The sequence below is a fragment of the Pongo abelii genome, chromosome 11 (genome assembly GCF_028885655.2).
Source record: "Pongo abelii isolate AG06213 chromosome 11, NHGRI_mPonAbe1-v2.0_pri, whole genome shotgun sequence".
NCBI lineage: Eukaryota > Metazoa > Chordata > Mammalia > Primates > Hominidae > Pongo > Pongo abelii.
The window spans coordinates 97975715-97996097 of record NC_071996.2 but is presented as its reverse complement, the minus strand read 5'-3'; positions in this window follow the sequence as shown (position 1 = coordinate 97996097).

Sequence of the window (20383 nt, the reverse complement as noted above, 5' to 3'; positions counted from 1 at the left end):
CTGAAACTGTTCAAAAATGGCCTGTTAAAAATGAATGAGACCCAGTGGACATTTCTGACAGAGTTAAATCTATGCAGTTTCTCAGAAGAATTATTTGTTGATTCATGTAGAAGACATAGACTAAGCTTACTTGGTGCTGGTCTCTGTTTCAGGCACTGAGATCCAGAATAAAATAGGATATTTGCTATTAAAGAGTTTATAATCTCATAAAAAGAAGTAGCTATGCAAACAAGGCCAATAAAGTATGGTAGGCATTTGGGTAGAAATGCATATATGGTACAGTGAGCAGTTGTACCTGTTTGGAGTTGAGGTTCAGGAAAGTATTCCCAGAGTTGCTGAACCCGGAGCCAGGTCTTTATAGCTAAATAAGAAAGATAAATGTGAGTTGACTAATAGATGATTCTAGGGGGTAGAGACAATTAAAGTTATGTACTTTGGATTCTGTATTCAATATGGAATAAAATCAATCTATAGCACTTTAGACTATATCAAAAGAAACAGCTCTTGAAATCTGGTTGAAGTTTTGGGTTGAATTCTTTCCATGTTTCATATTTGCAGCCTGAGATAGCTAAAAAAAAATTATGGCTGTAATCACCACTATATGCTTTCATCTGTACTTTCAGTGTGATACTTCAGACATCCATCCTATGATAAGGCCAAGAAGAGTCATGGGAGAGGTATACTTAGGAGGAGTGCCAGTATACAGTGTTGGAGCTTAAGAGGTCAAGCATTTACGAGGTTAGTTTACTTAATGGGCCATAAACATGAAGACAGGGAGGATAGGAAGCTAATGAGCCAGGGACCCAACTTCTAGGCAAATAAGGAAGTGTAGCCAGGAGGTCAGTAAATGGCAAACGTAAAGAGCAGAAAGAGGTGCATAACTACTGTCAGCACCTGAAGTTTATTACTAGCATTATTATGATCATAATTGTTATTGTCTGTTTTTTATACAAATGTCAAGAACTTATGGTTTTAAAGCGTCAGTAAAAAAAGCATGGAAAATTTCATTGCAATCCAGTGTATTCGAGAATGGGCAGCTTCAACTAAGAGGAATGAGCAGGAGGGAAAAGAAGGTCTCTTTTTGGGGAAGGGTTGGGTTTCAATTAAAGCCAGAAGATAGAAGGAGCTACCTGGATACAGTTGTTTACAATAGGTTTTATTCTGGCTTGAATGTTGTCAGTTAAAACGGTGAGTAAAAAAGCCCTGCAAACAGATGCTAGATAGTGAGAAGACCACAGGCTGCAGGGCCTAGTATTTTGTCCAATAACTGTGAAAGATAAAGATGAGAGGTACAGGAACCGGTAGTGTTTGATTTCTGGTATTTCTATAAGAAATCAGTCCATCAAGCAAGTGATTCTAATTCTCAAAAGAGTATTAGCAGCCTGAAATATAGAGACTCAAAGGTATATAAGGTGCACTAAAGCAATCACCCTAGATGATTGTTCTCTCCAGATAGAAAAGGTTTTCTTTTATTGTGGTTGGAGATCTGGCTGATTTTTGTGTGTTCCAATTTAGAAGTTTGAGGTAGTTAGGAATCCCGTAGCTCTGCTAAGGGAAATTGTCACCAATTTTTACTCACAAATGAACTACTCTACTATAGCCAGCCTTGAGGGGTACAAACTGATACTGGTGAAACCCCAGGCCCTGGGTATTGAGTAAGGCATTGACAGTTTGAGTACTGACATGTGAATGGGAGATAAGTAGGAACTGGTGGGAGGAAAACAGCCAGAAATTGGCATTCATAGGATATAAAGAAAGGGGAAACGGTGAGGATTAAAACAGACACAGGAGTTAAGGCTAACTTCAGAGGGGCAAGCAGTGGGAGAGTCTTCTTGGATGCTTTTACAGAACTATTTTCTGAAAGAAACATATTTAGGCTTAAAGAAACAGAAGCTTACTTAATGAAACAGTTATTATTTTTACATTTTCATGACAATTGAAATTTATTTATATAAATTTCACTGGACTGAAAAAGTGTCATTAGATAAACACACACAACGATGTATTTCTTCTACTTAATCACTCGGGGGATGTCAGCAATTTTCTTTCGGAAGCAGTGTGTTTCCAGAAGTAGTTTTTCTTTATCATAAAAGATATTCTGTTTGAGATAGCATGGATTTCAAAGAAACAACTTGTCCTAGAAAGAGCAAATTATGAAGAATTATAAAACATATGCTTAAGAAAAATTAGGTTAAAAATGGCAGCTGAACTATTGGAAGATGCTGGTCACGTAATGTGAGCAAAAGCATAGCAATAGAGGGGTGGGATTGCTTCAGATAAAGAGCCAGGGAGGCTCAAGGGACATGTTTCTATGGCTTCTGACCACTCTGAACCCAGTACTGTTTTCCATTACGACTTACCAAAGAGCCCAAAGGAGCCAAGAATTCCAGGTTTCTAAAGATAACATATATTCGCCTCCATGACTTACTTATTGGGCTTGGCTACTTAACTTCTTATTTCACCTACTGGGGATTTAGTTTCCTCAATTATAGCCTACTCTAAAAGGTGTTTGTGAGAAATACATCAAATAATGCTTGGTGAAGTATCTGGAATGTAGAGTAAAGCTTCAATAAATAAGTTATTTTTAAAAGGCTAGGCTTTGTAAATGAAAATGACCAATGGTAAATTTTACTGGAGTCCTTATCTGTAAAGGAGAGCTGTTTATAGTGTTACTTCATATGTTGTTATTATCTTAACAAAATATCTATTAAACATTCAACAGTCTTGGGCTACAGAAAGCAATCCGTGGATGTTATGTCTTATTCTTAATAGAACCTATCTTCTCCAACTTGCTTCTTACTACTTCCTGGGGTTGTTGACATCAAAGCAGAGGTTGAAAAGTGGTAACCCACATACTGGATCTAGCCCTTGCTGTGTTTTGTTTTGCCTAACACTATATAAGTAATGAATTTGAAAACATATGGGTGTAGCACATACTTCCTAGGTTGTCACAGTCCCCATACTGTCTTTTGTTTTGTACCTGGCACAGTGGACATAGGCTATCTGTTTGATAATTAAGACAACCTATTCTAAAATACTTGTCTATCATGTTTTCCTTTGCTCTTTCATTTCTCTCATTCCCATTTTTAAAATTCACTACTTATTTTCAAGCTCTGTTTAATATATGAAGAATAAAAATAGTTTATGCATCTGCAGAAACTCTAACAATACATTTCATTGGTTTACAATAGGAAAATGAATATTGGGTCAATATGCCATCACAAAAGTTTCTCTGAAGACAATTCAATTAATTACCTTTAGTTGTTTTTTTTTCAATTTAACACAAATAAAAACAAACAGTATAGACTTTCATTTCCTCATTTTTCCTTGTTTTATAAGATATTTTATTCTTGAATTGTGTATTGTTTTCACAAAAGGTATTTTAAATTTTATTTTTATAGAGTAGCAAAAATATGCTTAATAGAAGAACTCAGAATAGTATTAACATATAAAATAAATGCAAAATAATAGAAGCATTCTCAAGTCGAAACAGAGACTTTATGAAGACGCATTAGTTTTTTTAATTCACAGGAAGTCATACTTAGTGGTCCAGTATTTACACTAATTGTATCAGTAGACTATGGTAATCGAGAACACCACTTGGTGGCAGAACTAATTTTTTTAGTGCAAAAAAATGCCCATCATCCAAATACAAAGAGAGGAAGTCAAATTATCTCTTCTCAGTTGATATGATTCTATACCTAGAAAACATCATGGTTTCTGCCCAAAGACTCCTAGTACTGATAAGCAACCTCAGTAAAGTTTCAGGATACAAAATCAATGTACAAAAATCAGTAGCATTTATATACACCAATAATGTCCAAGTTCAGAGTCAAATCAAAAACGCAAGCCTATTCACAATAGACACACACACACACACACACACACACACTACCTAGGAAAACAACTAACCAGGGAGGTGAAAGACCTCTACAATGAGAATTACAAAACACTGCTCGAAGAAGCTAGAGATGACACAAACAAATGAAAAACATTCCGTGCTCATGAATTGAAAAAGTCGATGTTGTTAAATATTGCAATAGGAAAATGAATATTGGGTCATTTTTTAAAATGGCTATACTACTGAAAACAACTTACAGATTCAATACTATTTCTATCAAATAACCAATGTCTTTTTTCACAGAATTAGAAAGAACTATTCTAAAATTCATATAAAAACAAAAAAGGGCCCCAATAGACAAAGAAAAGCTAAGTAAAAAGTACGAATTCTGAGTCATCACACTACTCGACTTCAAACTATACTACAGGGCTACAGTAACCAAAACATCATGGTACTGGTACAAAAACAGACACATAGACCAATGGGACAAGTTAGAGAACCCAGAAATAAACATCCATTACACATCTATTACCATCTGATCTTTGACAAAGTTGACAATAACAAGCAGTGGAAATAGGACTTCCTATTCAGTAAATGATGCTGGGATAACTAGCCATTTGCAGAAGATTAAAACTGTATCTCTTCCTTTAACTATACAAAAAATAAACTCAAGATGGATTAGAAACTTAAATGTAAAATGATAAAAGCCCTAAAAGAGAACCTAAGAAACAGCATTCTGAATACAGACCATGGCAAAGATTTCATGATGGAGACTCCAAAAGCAATTGCAACAAAAACAAAAATTGATAAGTGTGACCTGATTATAGTAAAGAGCTTCTACATAGCAAAAGAAACTATCAACAGAGTAAACAGACAACCTACAAAATGGGAAAAAATATTTGCAAACTATGCATTGGACAAAAGTCTAATATCTATAAAGAGCTTAAATCAAAAAGCAAAGAACAAACAACCCTATTAAAAATGGGCAAAGGGCATTGTATTAGTCAGTTATCATGCTGCTAATAAAGACATACCCGAGACTGGGTAATTTGTAAAGGAAAGAGGTTTAATTGACTCACAGTTCAGCCTTGGTGGGGAGGCCTCAGGAAACTTACAATCACGGCAGAAGGGGAAGCAAACACCTCCTTCTTCACGTGGTGGCAGGGGAGAGAAGTGCAAAGCTAAGGGGCTGGTGGAGCCCCTTATAAAGCCATCAAATCTCAAGAACTCACCCACTATCACAAGAACAGCATGAAGGTAACCACCCCCATGATTCAATTACCTCCCACCTCCCATGACAGGTAGGGATTATGGGAACTACAGTTCAAGATGAGATTTGAGTGGGGACACAAAGCCTAACCATATCAGAAATATACAGACACTTCTCAAAAGAAGACATACACACAGCTGTCAAGCATACAAAAAAAAATGCTCCACATCACTAATTATTAGGGAAATACAAATCAAGACTACAGTGAGATACCATCTTACACCAGTCAGAATGGCTATTATTAAAAAGTCAAAAAACAACACAACAAATGTTGGCAAAATTGTGGAGAAAAGGGAACATTTATACAATACAGGTGAGAATGTAAATTAGTTCAGCCACTCTGGAAAGCAGTTAGGAGATTTCTCAAAGATCTTAAAACTACTATTAGAGCCAGCAATCCTATTACTAGGTATATTCCCAAAGGAATATAAAGTATTGTACCATAAAGACACATCCATGTGTATATTCATTCAGCACTATTCACAGTAACAATGACATGTAGTCAACCTAAGTGCCCATCAACCGTGGACTGGATAAAGAAAATGTGGTACATATACACCATGCAGCCATAAAAAGAATGCAATCATGTCCATTGCAGCAACATGGATGCAGTTGGAGTCCATTATCCTAAGTGAATTAACACAGGAACAGAAAAGAAATACTGCATGTTCTCACTGGTAAGTGGGAGCTGTACATTGAGTACACATGGACACAAAGAGGGGAACAGTAGACACTGGGGCTTACTTGAGGGTGGCAGGTGGGAGAAGGGTGTGGATTGAAAAGCTACCTATTGGGTACTATACTCACTACCTGGGTGACAACATAATTTGTAGGGCAAACCACAGTGACATGCAATTTACTCAGCTAACAGATCTGCACAAGTGCTCCCTGAACCTAAAATAAAAGTTGGAAGGAAAAAAACAACAATCAATCAAACAAACCAACCATAGAAAACCATTCAGCCACTTCAGATATTTATGAGAACTAATACATATTTGTTGTTTTGGATATTTTGTTGTGTGGCAAAGACTAACACGTACAGATTAGTTTTGTTTCTCCCTAGCACAAAGACCTGCCCAAATACCCTCAGTAAGTAACTACAGAATAAACAAGTGAAATAAAAAAACATTTCAAGTGTGGAAAAAAAAAAGAATGCCCACGAGATTTGTCGTCTGAAACAAAGTATTTCGCAGAATATATTTAATACATAAATGTAGTGGGGTAAGTTTAACGGAAGGAAATTTTTACCAAATAAAAGACATTAGTTGAAATGATTTATTTTGTACTTCATATTATGTTCATTTTTTTGGTGGAGGTAGTTACTGTAAATATTTTTGCTTGATAATAGAGACGTATGGTTGTTTGGGGGAGTCCAGGAATATAAAAGGTAGTACAGGCTGCATGCCTGCATCTAAAGTGTTTGTGGGACCTCAGAATATAAGTAGATATGTTTTCACTTTAGCACTACTCATTCAGCCACTCTCCGGCCAGCTGATCTGCCATATGTTAGTATATGGATACCAATAGTTCCTCATTTCTTCCTGCTTATTCCATATGGTTTTAGTTTGTTTATATGTTACAACTTTTTAGTTTTTCAAGTGTTTTTGGGCACCTATGCATCTAAGTTTTTACAATTTTGTGATGAAAAGATTACCTGGTCAAATACATTTGGGATAATGTACATAAGAGATCTAAGAGATTCACAAAGCCCATGAAATTATTTAAGAGGCTGATGATTTCTGTATTGAAAAACCTGTTTGATTTTCTTTAACTCAATTTATCACATTAAAAAAATACAGACTTATTGTTGAATATTAACTTTTTAACTTTTTAAAGGGAACTAGGTCAATGGATGCTGCTATAAGCAGCATTATATCATTTTATTATTTTACTGTCTTCTTTTTCTTGTAACTTTGGCCTAGCATAATAATATTAGCTTTGACTCCAACCTCTCCTTTCTATGGATTTTACAGTCTTAGTACCTACTGCTAACTGATTTCATTCTCTTCTTGCTTGCTTACTTACAGTTAGCTTTTTCTTAGTACAAATTCCCAGGAAAATTGTTTCAGGTTCCAGCGATGACAGAGGAGTGTGTGGTAGACCAATGCTCTCACTGAGAAAGGCTTGGAACAACTAAGTCTTGAGGGGATAAAATCTGGATAAGGTAGATTCTGAGCAGAGAGATGAGAGGATATGCTGCAACCCTCCTTTTCCACCCTCAGGGCATTTTTGATTCTCAGAATGGAGTAAGAGTTGACATCGCTCAGATACAAAGAAACTGGTAGAAATTTTAATAATTTCATGGGACCAGAGAGAAAAAAAAAAGTGAATTCAAGAGGCAGAATTCCCTGTAAAAAAAAAAAAAAAAAAAAAAAAAAAGCCAAGGACTGCACTCAACATTCTTCTGAAAGAGTAAAAAGCTAGCAGTCTCATAGTTGCAAGAACCCAAGAATGCTAGTCTTCATGAGAGAAGCTCTGCAGACCCCGCCTCTCACTCTTTTTTTTTTTTTTAATTGTTAGTATACTTTAAGTTTTAGGGTACATGTGCACAATGTGCAGGTTAGTTACATACGTATACATGTGCCATGCTGGTGTGCTGCACCCATTAACTCATCATTTAGCATTAGGTATATCTCCTAATGCTATCCCTCCCCCCTCCCCCCACCCCACAACAGTCCCCAGAGTGTGATGTTCCCCTTCCTGTGTCCATGTGTTCTCATTGTTCAATTCCCATCTATGAGTGAGAACATGCAGTGTTTGGTTTTTTGTCCTTGTGATAGTTTACTGAGAATGATGATTTCCAATTTCATCCGTGTCTTACTGTTTCTTTTTTTATTGGTACATAATAATTATACATATTTATGGGGTATGTACTGTATTTGGATACATGCATAAAATGTGTAATGATAAAATCAGAGTATTTAGGATATGTGTAACCTCCAACATTATTTCTTTGTGTTGGGAACATTTCAAATATTTTCTTCCAGCTACTTGGAAATATACAATTAATTCTTATTAACTATTGTCACCTAATTGTGCTATCAAGCACTAGGACTTACTCCTTTTATCTGTTTGTATACTTGTACCCATAAACCAACTTCTCTTTATCCCTTCCTGCACCCTTCCCAGCCATTGGTAACTAGCATTCTATGCACTACCTTCATGAGATTAACTTTTTCAGCTCCCACATGAGTGAGAACAGGTGACATTTGTCTTTCTGTGCCTGACATACTTCACTTATATTGACCTCCAGTTGCATCCATGTTGCTGCAAATGACAGAATTTCTTTTTTTTTAAATGACTGAACAGTATCCCATTGTGTATATATACCACATTTTCATTATCTATTCATCATTTGACAGACACTTAGGTTGATTTCATATCTTGGCTACTGTGATTAGTGCTGCAATAAGCGTGGGTGCATGTATCTCTTCAATACACTGATGTTCTTTCCTTTGGATCAATACCCAACAGTGGGATTACTAGATTATATGATAGTTCTATTTTTAGATTTTTAAGAAACCTGTATACTGTTTTCTGTAGTGGCTGTACTAATTTGTATTCCCACCGATGTTATATAAGAAGTCACTTTTCTCTGCATTCTTGCCAGAATTTGTTATTTATTTATTTTTTTCATAGTAGCCATTCTAACTGGTGTAAGAGGATATCTCATCATGGTTTTGATTTGCATTTCCCTAAAGATTAGTAATGTTGAACATTTCTTTATATACCTATTGACCATTTGTATGTCTTCTTTTGAGAAATGTCTATTCAGATCCTTTGCCCACTTTTTGATGGAATTATTTGTTTTTGTTGTTGTTGTTGCTTGTTTGTTTCTTCTTTTTCTCTTCTCCTTTTTTTGTTTTTATTGTTCAGTGGTTTACGTCCACATATATTCTGTATATTAGTCCCTTGTCAGATGAATAGTTTGCAAATATTTTCTCTCGTTCTGTAGGCTATGAGTTTACTCTTAATTATTTGTTTTGGTATGCAGATTTTAGTTTAATTATGTCCCATTTGTCTATCTTTGTCATAAGCTCTTTGTCTAGGTCAATTCCCAGAAGAGTAATTCCTAGGTTTTCTTTTAGGATTTTTATACTTCAGGTCTCATGTTTAAGTCTTTAATCCATCTTGAGTTAATTTTTGTATATGGAGACAGATAGGAGTCCAGTTTCATTCTTCTACATACGGCTAGTCAATTTTCCCAGAACTATTTATCAAATATGGTGTTTTTTCACCATTGTTTATTTTTGTTGACTTTGTCAATGATCAATTGGTTGTAGGCATGTGGCTTTATATTTGGGTTCTCTATTATATTTCATTGATGATGTATCTTTTTTCACCACTTTACTTTGAGTCTGTAGCGTCTTTAGCCAATAGGTAGGTCTCTTGTAGGCAGTAGATGGTTGGGTCCTGTTTTCTTAAAATCCAGTTTGCCACTCTATATTGTTTTAGTGGCACATTTAGGCCATTTATCTTCAAGGTTATTGATATGTGAGGTTTGGTTCCTGTCATAGTGTTGTGTGTTAACTTGGGGTTGTAATTGTGTAACTGCTTTATAGGATCTGTGGGCCTTGTATTCATGTGCCCTTTTATGATGGTGAGTATCATAATTTTGTTTTCATATTTAGAACTCCTTTGAGTATTCCTTGTGGGATCAATCTAGTGGTGATGAATTCCTTTAGTGTTGGCTTGTATGAGAAATACTTTATTTCTCCTTCATTTATGCACCTTAGTTTGGCAGGATGTAACATTCTTGCCTGGCAGTTTTTTTTAAGGCAATTTTTTAAAAAAATAGGCCCCTAATCTTTTCTGACTAGTAGGGTTTCTGTTGAGAAGTCCACTGTTAGTCCGATGGGATTCCTTTTGGAGGGGATCTGATGCTTCTCTCTAGCTGCTTTTAAGATTCATTCTTTCATGTTGACCTTGAGTTTGATGACTATGTGCCTTGGTTGTGTTCATCATGTATAGTATCTTTGATTTTCTTGTATCTAGATGTTCTTTGATTTTCTTGTATCTTGATGACTACATCTCTAACAAAATTAGGGAAAATGTCCTGCATTATTCTCTCAAACATGTTTTCCAAATGTCTTTTCTTCTTCTCTCTCAGGAATGCCTGAAAATTGTAGGTGTGCTTGCTTTATATGATTCCATATTTCTCAAAAGCTTTGTTTATTATAAAAAATTCTTTTTTCTTTATTTTTGTCTGACTGGGTTAATCTGGAAGACTGGTCTTCAAGCTCTAAAATTCTTTATTCTGCTTCGTGTAATCTAATGTTAAAGCTTTCAGCTGTATTTTGAAGTTCTTCAAGTCAATTTTTCATCTCCAGAAATTCTGTTTTGTTTTTTAAGATACCTCTCTTTTCCTTCATCTCCTGGATTGTGTTTGTGCTTTGTTTGTGTTAGTTTCTAATCTTCTCTGGGATCTCATTGAGCTTCCTTGCAATCCATACTTTGAATTCTTTATCTGTCATTTCCAAATTTTCATTTTTGTTAGGGTCCATTGCTATAGAGCTAGTGTGATCCTTTGGAGGTATCATAACCTTCAGATTTTTCATGGTGCCATAATTCTTATGCTGGTTTCTATTCATCTGGAGAAGCTGACACTTCCTTTTTTTTCAATTTACTTTTGTTTGATTTTTTTTTCTATTTTTATTTTATCCCCGCACCCCTTGAGGGTGTGACTGTAGCGTGTGCTGGGTAGAGTTATTTGGCTTTGTTTCTGTAGCCCCGTGCACTTCTGTTGGCAGGTTATATTGGGTTGTGTAGTTCAACCTCTAGACTAGTAGGCAGCACTTATGGGTAAGATCTGACTAGCAAAAGCAGATGGGTATGTACTTGACCTCTGTTCATTGTGAGGTGCTCTCTGTTGTTTCAGGTGATGGGCTGGACAGTGGAATGCCTGGTGCCCTGAGCTTCCTGATCAGCAAGGGTTTGGTTAGGGTAGGGTGAGAGGGACACAGCTAGGCAGACCTGGATCACATGGCTTGCCCATGAATACCCCAGTGATGAGTACTGGCACCAGCCCTGACTGGGCAGCTGGAGACATACCTGGTGAAATATGTCAAGGTTTCTCCAGCGGGTGAGGGGGCTGCACTTACATTCACAGCCTAGATAGGCAGGAACATCATTTGTTTCCCTTTCTTGCCCTTGCTCTGGGGCTCACGACTCTGGATTCAGATGCACACTCTTGTCAATCTCCAGACCACAGTGTAGCTGACAGCCTTGGAATATGCCTGTCCTGTGGCTCTGCAGAGTGGTTTGCGGGCAGAACCTAATCACTCAGCCCAATACAGACAGCACTGTAGCTCACCTGTTCTTTCATGTAGTAATGCTGCTGCTTCTGGTAGAGAAGGGGATGGGTTCTTCTTTTCAGCATGTGCTGGTAGGTGTTGGCTGTTTGGGTCAACCCAACCTTAATCCTTGGAAGGAGTAGTGAGGTGCCAGCATTGGTGGGCCATGCTAGGCAATCTCCCAATCCCCAGGCCCCTAGATGGCCCACTGGGTGGAGTGTATGAGTGTTAAAAGGGCTGGACCAGGACCAGACCAGCTGACTTGTTCTTGGGGCCCCAGAATTCTGATGTTGACTGTGATAGAAAGAAATGGGCTGGTCCCCAAATCACCGACAGAACTCTCAGGCAGGAGTAGGCAGAATGCTCAAGTGGTTGGCAGAACACTCAGGCAGTGGGAGCCTATGGGCAGATCACCGGCCTGTGGATGGGGCTTTCAGAAGAGCTCCAAACCACAGCTGGAATGATCAGGCAGGGGCAGGGTGGCTGTGCTGTGGGCCTTTCACTGGAGGGGGCAGTCCGCATCAGCTAGGGCAATGGAGGCTGGCAACTCTGGAGCACTTGACCCACTTGCACTTCCCTCTCACAGAAGCAGTGGTGGGTTTTGTTATTGGGGGTAGCCTGGCCTTCCCACTCCCCCCACCCAACCTGAGGACAGCAGGGGCAGAGGCAGTGGTGGCTGCAACTACTGTCGGAGATGAAGGGCTTCGTGGTCCTCTGGGGGCCAGCTCTCAGAAGAATGTCTGGCCAGCCATAGTGCTCACATGGGGGTAGGGCTGTACTTGGGGCCTGGCACTGAAGCAGGCAAGCCTCCTTTAATGGGGGGCAGTAGAGGCAAGGAGTCAAGCTGTGCACAGTCTGCCTACTCCTCCATACCATGGCTGTGGTATCTGTCTTTGGGGTGCATGAAAGTGCCTGGCCTCCTGGCTCCCTCCCTGGCCCAGGGCAGCAGTGAAGGAACAGTGGTAGGGGTGGCAGTGGCTGCTGCAGGGGTGGAAGGACTTATTGGTGGCCTCTGAGGTTTGGACTCTGAGGAGAACACTGGAGTGGGGCTGTAGTGCTCATGCAGGGGCCGGGCAGCTGTGCTGGGGGCCTGATACCAAGGTGCGCAGGTCCTGTTTAGTGAGGGGCAGTAGAGGTTGACTAATCAGTCCACTCCTCCATACCACAGCTGGAATATCTGTGACTGGGTGTGTGAAAGTGCCTGGTCTCTTCACTCCCTACCTAGTGGGGATGTGGCACCTGTCACTGGGCTGCTCTGGAATCAAATGGCTGTGGAATTGCACATGGGTTCGAGCAGTGTCTCTGCAGAGTCTCTAAGCAGCTCCATCTTAGTCTGGAGGCCTGGGGGTGTTGAGGGGGTTCTCCCATTATTAAGATTGTAAAGGTCGGTGGCGGGGTGTGAAACCCCAGAATTCTGTCACTCACTGGCCCCTTCCCCAAGTAAGGGATTTTCTCCTGGCTCCCTGCTGGTCCTAGCTCTGCAGGTTACTTGGTGTCTTTGCTCGCCTCTGTTTTCTGTGATTCCTGTCCAGATATCCCCCCCTATTTCTGTGAATGTAATTGGTATTTTGATAGAGATTGCACTGACTCTGTAGATTACTTTGGATTGTATGGTCATTTTAACATTTAAACTTTGGGTGAATCTTTAGGATGCTGGAATAATATTTTCTATACCAAACAGAATAATGTTTTCCATATTCTGGGTAATACAAAAAGGAAACAATAGGTCAATTCTTCTCATGAATACAGATCGAAAATTCTAATTAGTACCCAAATGAATTTAGCAATTAAACAAATAAGCCTGTATATTTATATATTATAACTAACATATATATCAGGAAAGCGAAGATTATTAAATATTAGTAAAGGTATATAATATTATTCAATACTGACAGATAACAGAATTAATCATATAATGCTTTTAATATAGAAAAAGCATTCATATGATATATTAGGAATTATACATCAGTGGGTAAACGATCAATTTTTAGATAAGTGATAATGGGATGACTGGCTTTCCATATGGGATAGGTAAAATTTGATCCTAATTTTACTCCATACAGAAAAAAAATAAACTGCAGATGGCTTAAGTATCTAAATGCAAAAAACAACTTTACAATTTTTTAGAAAACATCAACAAATATTTTAATCAATTCTAGATATAGATGAATTTCTACAAGACACACAAAGAATAAATCATATGGAAAATGAATTATAAAATTGACACATCAAAATTAAAACTTTGTATAACAAAATATATCACAACCATAGCTTATAGATATAAAACCAGTTGGGGAAGATAATTGCATTATATATGAAATTGGCATGTAGAATACATAAAAATCCTTACAAATTAATAAAAGGAAGATGAACATCCCAATTCAAAATGGATATAGGTTATAAATAGGAAATTCCCAGAAGAGAATGGCCAGTTAGCCAATAAACATAGCAAAAAATGCTCAACTTCAATAATAGAAGATAAGCAAAATAATTTGGAAAGCCAATACCTCCTGTACACTTTTAGGGTCCTCTGTGAGCTCACCTTTGGTAGTTCCTTCAGCTGTTATGGCTGTGCTTTCTCCCCATGCACACCATGTTGGTGTGGCTTTGGTCTTTCTGAGGAGCCAATGGCATTTTAGATAACGTAGTAATGCCAAAAGTCTCAACTCCTTTTGCACCAACCTAATATTAATATCATGAAGCCATATTCTCATATTTCCCAAAACTCTATGGAACCTTCTATCAAATCATGCATTCCATTTCACATGTCTATCTCGTGGTTGGTAGTGGGAAGTAAGGAGTAAAGATATTTATGCATTGCCTCTTTATACTTTCTGTAGTCCCTCCTTAAATAGCCCCTCCTCCCAGCAAAATAAAGGCTTTGTCTTACTTTATTTCTCCATACCACCCCCATCCCATGGAGGAGGAAAAGTTTGGATTAAACTAAATGATAAATGGAAAAAGGAGGACTAGTAACTAAAAGAATGAATAAGTGGGGCCAGGCACAGTGGATCATGCTTGTAATTTCAGTACTTTGGGAGGCTGAGGCGGGTGGATCACCTAAGGTTGGGAGTTCAAGACCAGCCTGGCCAACAAGGTGAAACCTCGTCTCTATTAAAAATACAAAAACTAGCCAGGTGTGGTGGTGTGTGCCTGTAGTCCTAGATACTCAGGAGGCTGAGGCACGAGAATTGCTTGAAACCAGGAGGCAGAAGTTGCAGTGAGCTGAGATCACACCATTGCATTCCAGCCTGGGCAACAGAATGAGACTCGGTCTCCAAAAAATAAAGAAAGAAATAACGAATAAGTGGATCATGCAATGAAGGAAATCCAATATTACATTTATGCCTTGAGAAAAGGTCAGAGCAAGAGATGATATTGCCTCTTAGCCTAATTATACTAGATGCTTACAAGAGTGAAGCTGTGTCTTGCTAAGATCAGTCCTGCTGTTGAAATCTGACAAGATTGAGTGGATACCTGGCAAACCTGAGTAGTATTGCTCTGGGAGATATTTGCATCATATGATGTGATGGTGGCCTAGACTAATTGTTAACAACTTAATTGGATTCTAGTAAGGGGTTAACATGTTTTGATTCTTATTTTTAGGTGACATCTACTGCTATACTGTGACATACTATTGTAACACTGGCATTGTTGGCATGATTCTAATACTGATATTGATGGTCAAATGTGTTGATAAGGCACAACCTCTGATATGATTTGGTTTTGGCTCCTCACCCAAATCTCACCTTGAATTATAATCCCCAAGTGTCAAGGGTGGGACAAAGTGGAAATAATTAAATCATAGGGGTGATTTCCCCCATGCTGTTCTTGTGAAAGTGAGTGGGCTCTCACATGATCTGATGGTTTTATAAGGGGCTTCCCCCTTCTCTTGGCACTCATTCTCTCTCCTGCTGCCCTGTGAAGAGATACCTTCTGCCATGATTGTAAGTTTCCTGAAGCCTCCCCAGCCATGTGGAACTGTGAGTAAATTAAACCTCTTTTCTTTATAAATTACCCAGTCTCGGGTATTTCTACATAGCAGCGTGAAAATGAACTAATGCAGTAAATTTGTACCAGGTAGTGGGGCACTGCTGTAAACATATCCGAAGAGTGTGGAAGCAACTTTGGAACTGGGTAACAGGCAGAGGTTGGAACAATTTGGAGGGGTCAGAAGAAGACAGGAAGATGTGGGAAAGTTGGAACTTCCCAGAAACTTATTGAATGACATTCACCAAAATGTTAATAGTGTTATGGACAATGAAGTTCAGGCTGAGGTGGTCTCAAATGGAGATGAGGGACTTGTTGGGAACTGGAATAAAGGTGACTCTTGCTGCGCTTTAGCAAAGGGACTGGTGGCATTTTTCCCCTGCCCTGGAGATCTGTGGAACTTTGAACTTGAGAGGGATGATTTAGGGTATCTGTTGGAGCAAATTTCTAAGTGGAAAAGTGTTCAAGAGGAAGCAGAGCATAAAAGTATGGTAAATTTGCAGCCTGACATGATAAGATAGAAAAGAAAAACCCATATTCTGGGGAGAAATTCTAGGCAGCTGCAGAAATTTGTGTAAGTAATGAGGAGCCAAATGTTATTCACCAAGACAATGGGGAAAAAGTCTCTAGTGTGTGACAGAGACCTTCACAGAAACCCGTCTCATCACAGGCCCAAAGGCCTAGGAGGGGAAAATGGTTTTGTGGGCCAGGCCCGGAGACCCCTGCTCTATGCAGCCTTGGGACATGGTGCCCTGAGTCTCAGCTGCTTCAGCTACAGCCATGGCTAAAAAGGGCCAAGGTATAGCTTGAGACATTGCTTCAGAGGGTGCAAGCACCAAGCCTTGGCAGCTTACACATGATGCTGGGCCTTCAGGTACATGGAAGTCAAGAATTGAGGTTTGGGAACCTCCACCTATATTTCAGAGAATGTGTGGAAATGCCTGGATGCCCAGGCAGAAGATTGCTACAGGGGCAGAGCCCTCATGGAGAACCTCTGATAGGGCAGTTCAGAAAAGAAATGTGGGGTTGGAGCTCCGACACAGAGTCCCTACTGGGGCACCACCTAGTGGAGCTGTGAGAAGAGGGCCACCACCCTCCACACCCCAGAATGGTAGATCCACTGACAGCTTGAACCATGTGCCTGGAAAAGCTACAGACACTCAATACCAGCCCATGAAAGCAGCCAGGAAGGGAATTGAACCCTGTAAAGCCACAGGGGTGGAGCTGACCAAGGCTGTGGGAGCCCACCTCTCGCATTAGTATGACCTGGATGTGAGACATGGAGTCAAAGGAGATCATTTTGGAACTTTAAGGTTTAATGACTGCCTTATTGGATTTTGAACTTGCTTGGGGCCTGTAGCCTCTTTGTTTTGGCCCATTTCGAATGGGTGTATTTACCCAATGCCTGTACCCCATTGTATCTTCCAAGTAACTAACTTGCTCTCAATTTTACAGGCTCATAGGTGGGTGGGACTTGCCTTATCTCAGATGAGATTTTGGACTTGGACTTTTAGGTTAATCCTGAAATGAGCTAAGACACTGGGGTACTGTTGGAAAGGCATGACTGTGTTTTGAAATGTGAGAACATGAGATTTGGGAAGGACCAGGGGCAGAATGATATGATTTGGCTCTGTGTCACCACTGAAATCTCACCTTGAATTGTAATAATTCCCATGTCAAGGACAGGGCCAGGTGGAGATAATTGAATCATGGGGTGGTCTCCCCTGTGTTGTTATCCTGATAGTGAGTGAGTTCTCTCACAAGATCTGATGGTTTTATAAAGGGCTTTTCCCTTCACTCGACACTCATTTTCTCTCCTGCCACCCTGTGAAGAGGTGCCTTCTGCCATGATTGTAAGTTTTCTGAGACCTCCCAAGCCATGTGGAACTATGAGTCAACTGAACCTTTTTTCTTTATAAATTACCCAGTCTTGGGAATTTCTTCATAGCAACTTGGGAGTGGACTAATACAATCTGTTTCAGATGTAATACTGATAGAAAATGACTGGCATAAAAAAGGCATGGATTTATCTAACTATCAGCTAATTTCTATACTAAATAGTTCTGCAGAAGTTTCTCATAAGGTACAAATAGTGATACATCAAGGGAATGACTTTATAAGATGAGTCAGTTGTTTGTTAACTCTTTTCCTACCCTACACTGGATCCTCCAAATATTAAGCGTATTTGCAATGATTTGCTGTTTCTGTCATATAAATGCGATACTAAATGTGGATGCCCAGAGAAACATAGTTACATAGTTGTCTCTTCCTTCCTTCCCTCTCTTTCTCTCTTTCTCTCTCTTTCTCTTTCTTTCTTCCTTCCTTCCTCTTTCTTTCTTTCTCTCTTTCTTTCTTTTCTTTCTTTCTTCCTTTCTTTCTTTCTTTCTTTTTCTTTCTTTCTTTCCTCCTTCCTTCTTTCCTCCCTTCCCTTCCCTTTCCTTCCTTCATTCCTTCCTTCCTTCCTTCCCTCCTTCTTTCTTTTCTTTCTTTCTTTGAGTTTCACTCTTGTTGCCCAGGCTGGAGTGCAGTGGCATGATCTTGGCTCACAGCCACCTCCGCCTCTAGGGTTTAAGCAATTCTCCTCCCTCAGCCTCCCGAGTAGCTGGGATTATAGGCATGCACCACCACACCCGGCTAATTTTTGTATTTTCAGTAGACATGGGGTTTCTCCATGTTGGTCAGGCTGGTCTTGAACTCCTGACCTCAGGTGATCCACCCGCCTCGGCCTCCCAAAATGCTGGGATTACAGGTGTGAGCCACTGCACCTGGCCACATAGTTGTCTTTCTATACGAGAGCCTTGGACAAAAATTGGGGTGTGCTCTGTGTAATAAAAAATTTGACCTTGTCCAAAGAGAAGTCTGGTCTTTACCCTGAGCTTCTGGAAAGTAACTCATGCCTTTTCGATAGAAGTGTTTTTGTTTAGGGTGAAGGCTGCCACTCCAGATCCTAGGGGAAGGGGAAGGAGCTTACTCAATAGTCTTATGATAAGGGCTGGCCATGGCAAAAAGACCAGTATTATGATTTAGGGTGGGAACTCTGAGTCACCCAGTATCAGCCAACCTGGAGAATGACTCCAATCACATGATCAATCAATCAATCAATCACATATACATAAGGAAGCCCCAGTAGAAACTCTACACACTGAACTCAAGGGATCTTCTGGTTGGCACTACTTCATGTGTATTTTCATACACAGGTGCCAAAAGAGTAATGCCTCCTAATACTATGAGAAAGGAACACCAGAAGCTCCACGCTTGGAGCCTACTTGTACTTTGCCTTCTTCATTTCTTCCCTTAGCTGTTTTTAAAATTTTAACTTTTATGAATTCATAATAGTTCCTTGGCTGATTTTAATCTATATCACTTTCTGTAATAAACTGTAACCATAAGTATCTTAGCTTTCAGTAAATTCTGTGAGTTCACCTAGTGAATTATCAAACTGAGGGTAGTTTTGGGCACCTCCCAAAATTGCAGTTAGTGTCAAAAGCAAGGGAAGTCTTATAGAGGACTGTGCCCTTAAACTTTGCAGTTTTACTAACTCTAGGCACCTGCCTCCAGTGATAATAGTAGTTTGTTTATTTTTGTATTTGTATGGGGATAATTTGCACTATTTATTTGTGCATTTCCTTCTTTAATGGTTCTTTTTACTATATTTATGAGACAAGACATTTTTACTTTTTGTGTTTTGTAACTGAAAGAGGTGATGATGTATGGTGACAATAAATTATGGAGTGGTAAATCAAGTGTGAAAATGGATTCCAAACATAGGTCTCTTGACTATAGTACATACTATTCCCCATATTATTCCTACCCTTGGATAGTAAAATATTGTTTTCACGTACTTGATGTATTTTCCCTTCAAAGTAAGAATAGTGAAATATTGCAAAACATTCTGTTCTCAAGTGTTTAACCTAAAAAAAAAAATGCCCTTTACATGATCAGTACAAAATCTTCAATTGATGTCTCAGGATTTCTTAGCATTTTATATCTTACCAACTACATTTTTCAGAATTATAGTATGTAGTTGGAACTCGAAGATATTGAGATAAAGGAAAGTTGAATAGGAGAGCTTAACTCTCTGCCATTAGTGATTTTAGACCTCTTTTCCTTTCTAGCCAAAACTCATTATCATCCCTTAATTCAGAGATAGTGTAACATGACTTATTTTAAAGTTCTATTCAGCAAGAAGCATTCTTTGCAAAGGATGAAGTGAAATTTTTCTCAAATGCTATACTCTTCTTAATCATGACTATAATAAGATTCTTAACAATAGAATGAATTAATACAAATATTTACTAGCTTCCTTATTCAATGGATATTATTCAACCATTTCAGAGAGGGACAGTAGATCACATGCCTCTCTTTGTTACTTGGATGTTTCTAGCCATGTTCAGTGTTTATTTATTTAGCATAAGAGGTATTCATAGTTCCTAAAAGGATTTACACAAAATATGTTAATTTTACTAATTTTATAATGAAAGGTGGATATTCCATGTTCATTGTCATCTATGGTGACCTTTTTCTTCCTGTTTGTGCCATCCCATTATGACCTGGCTATGTATGTTTTGCTGTCCAGACAACACACATATTTTATGGCCCAACTTAACATAGTTCAAGAAAGCTATGTAGATTGATGAGACTTTATGAAGAAATATGAGCCTTAAAGTACTCTTAGGTAAACTGATCTTATCATGGTGTGTTTATTCTCCAAAGGAGCTGATTGCAGAGAAAGTGTGAGACCATATCAGACTCACCGGGGGAGCTATTTTATTATTTACAAAACCCATGCATGACTACTCCATATCTTTCCACTTGAAAACCTTTGGCCTAAATAATACTTGTGCAAATGTGTTAGAGAAGCTCCTGAATATCTTCTATATAAGAGGCCTTCAAAATTACCTAATTTGAAACATTTGCTTTTCTCTTTTAGTTACCATGATAATTCTTATCATCTGTTATCATTATGCTTCGTAACCTGCTTATGGCCTT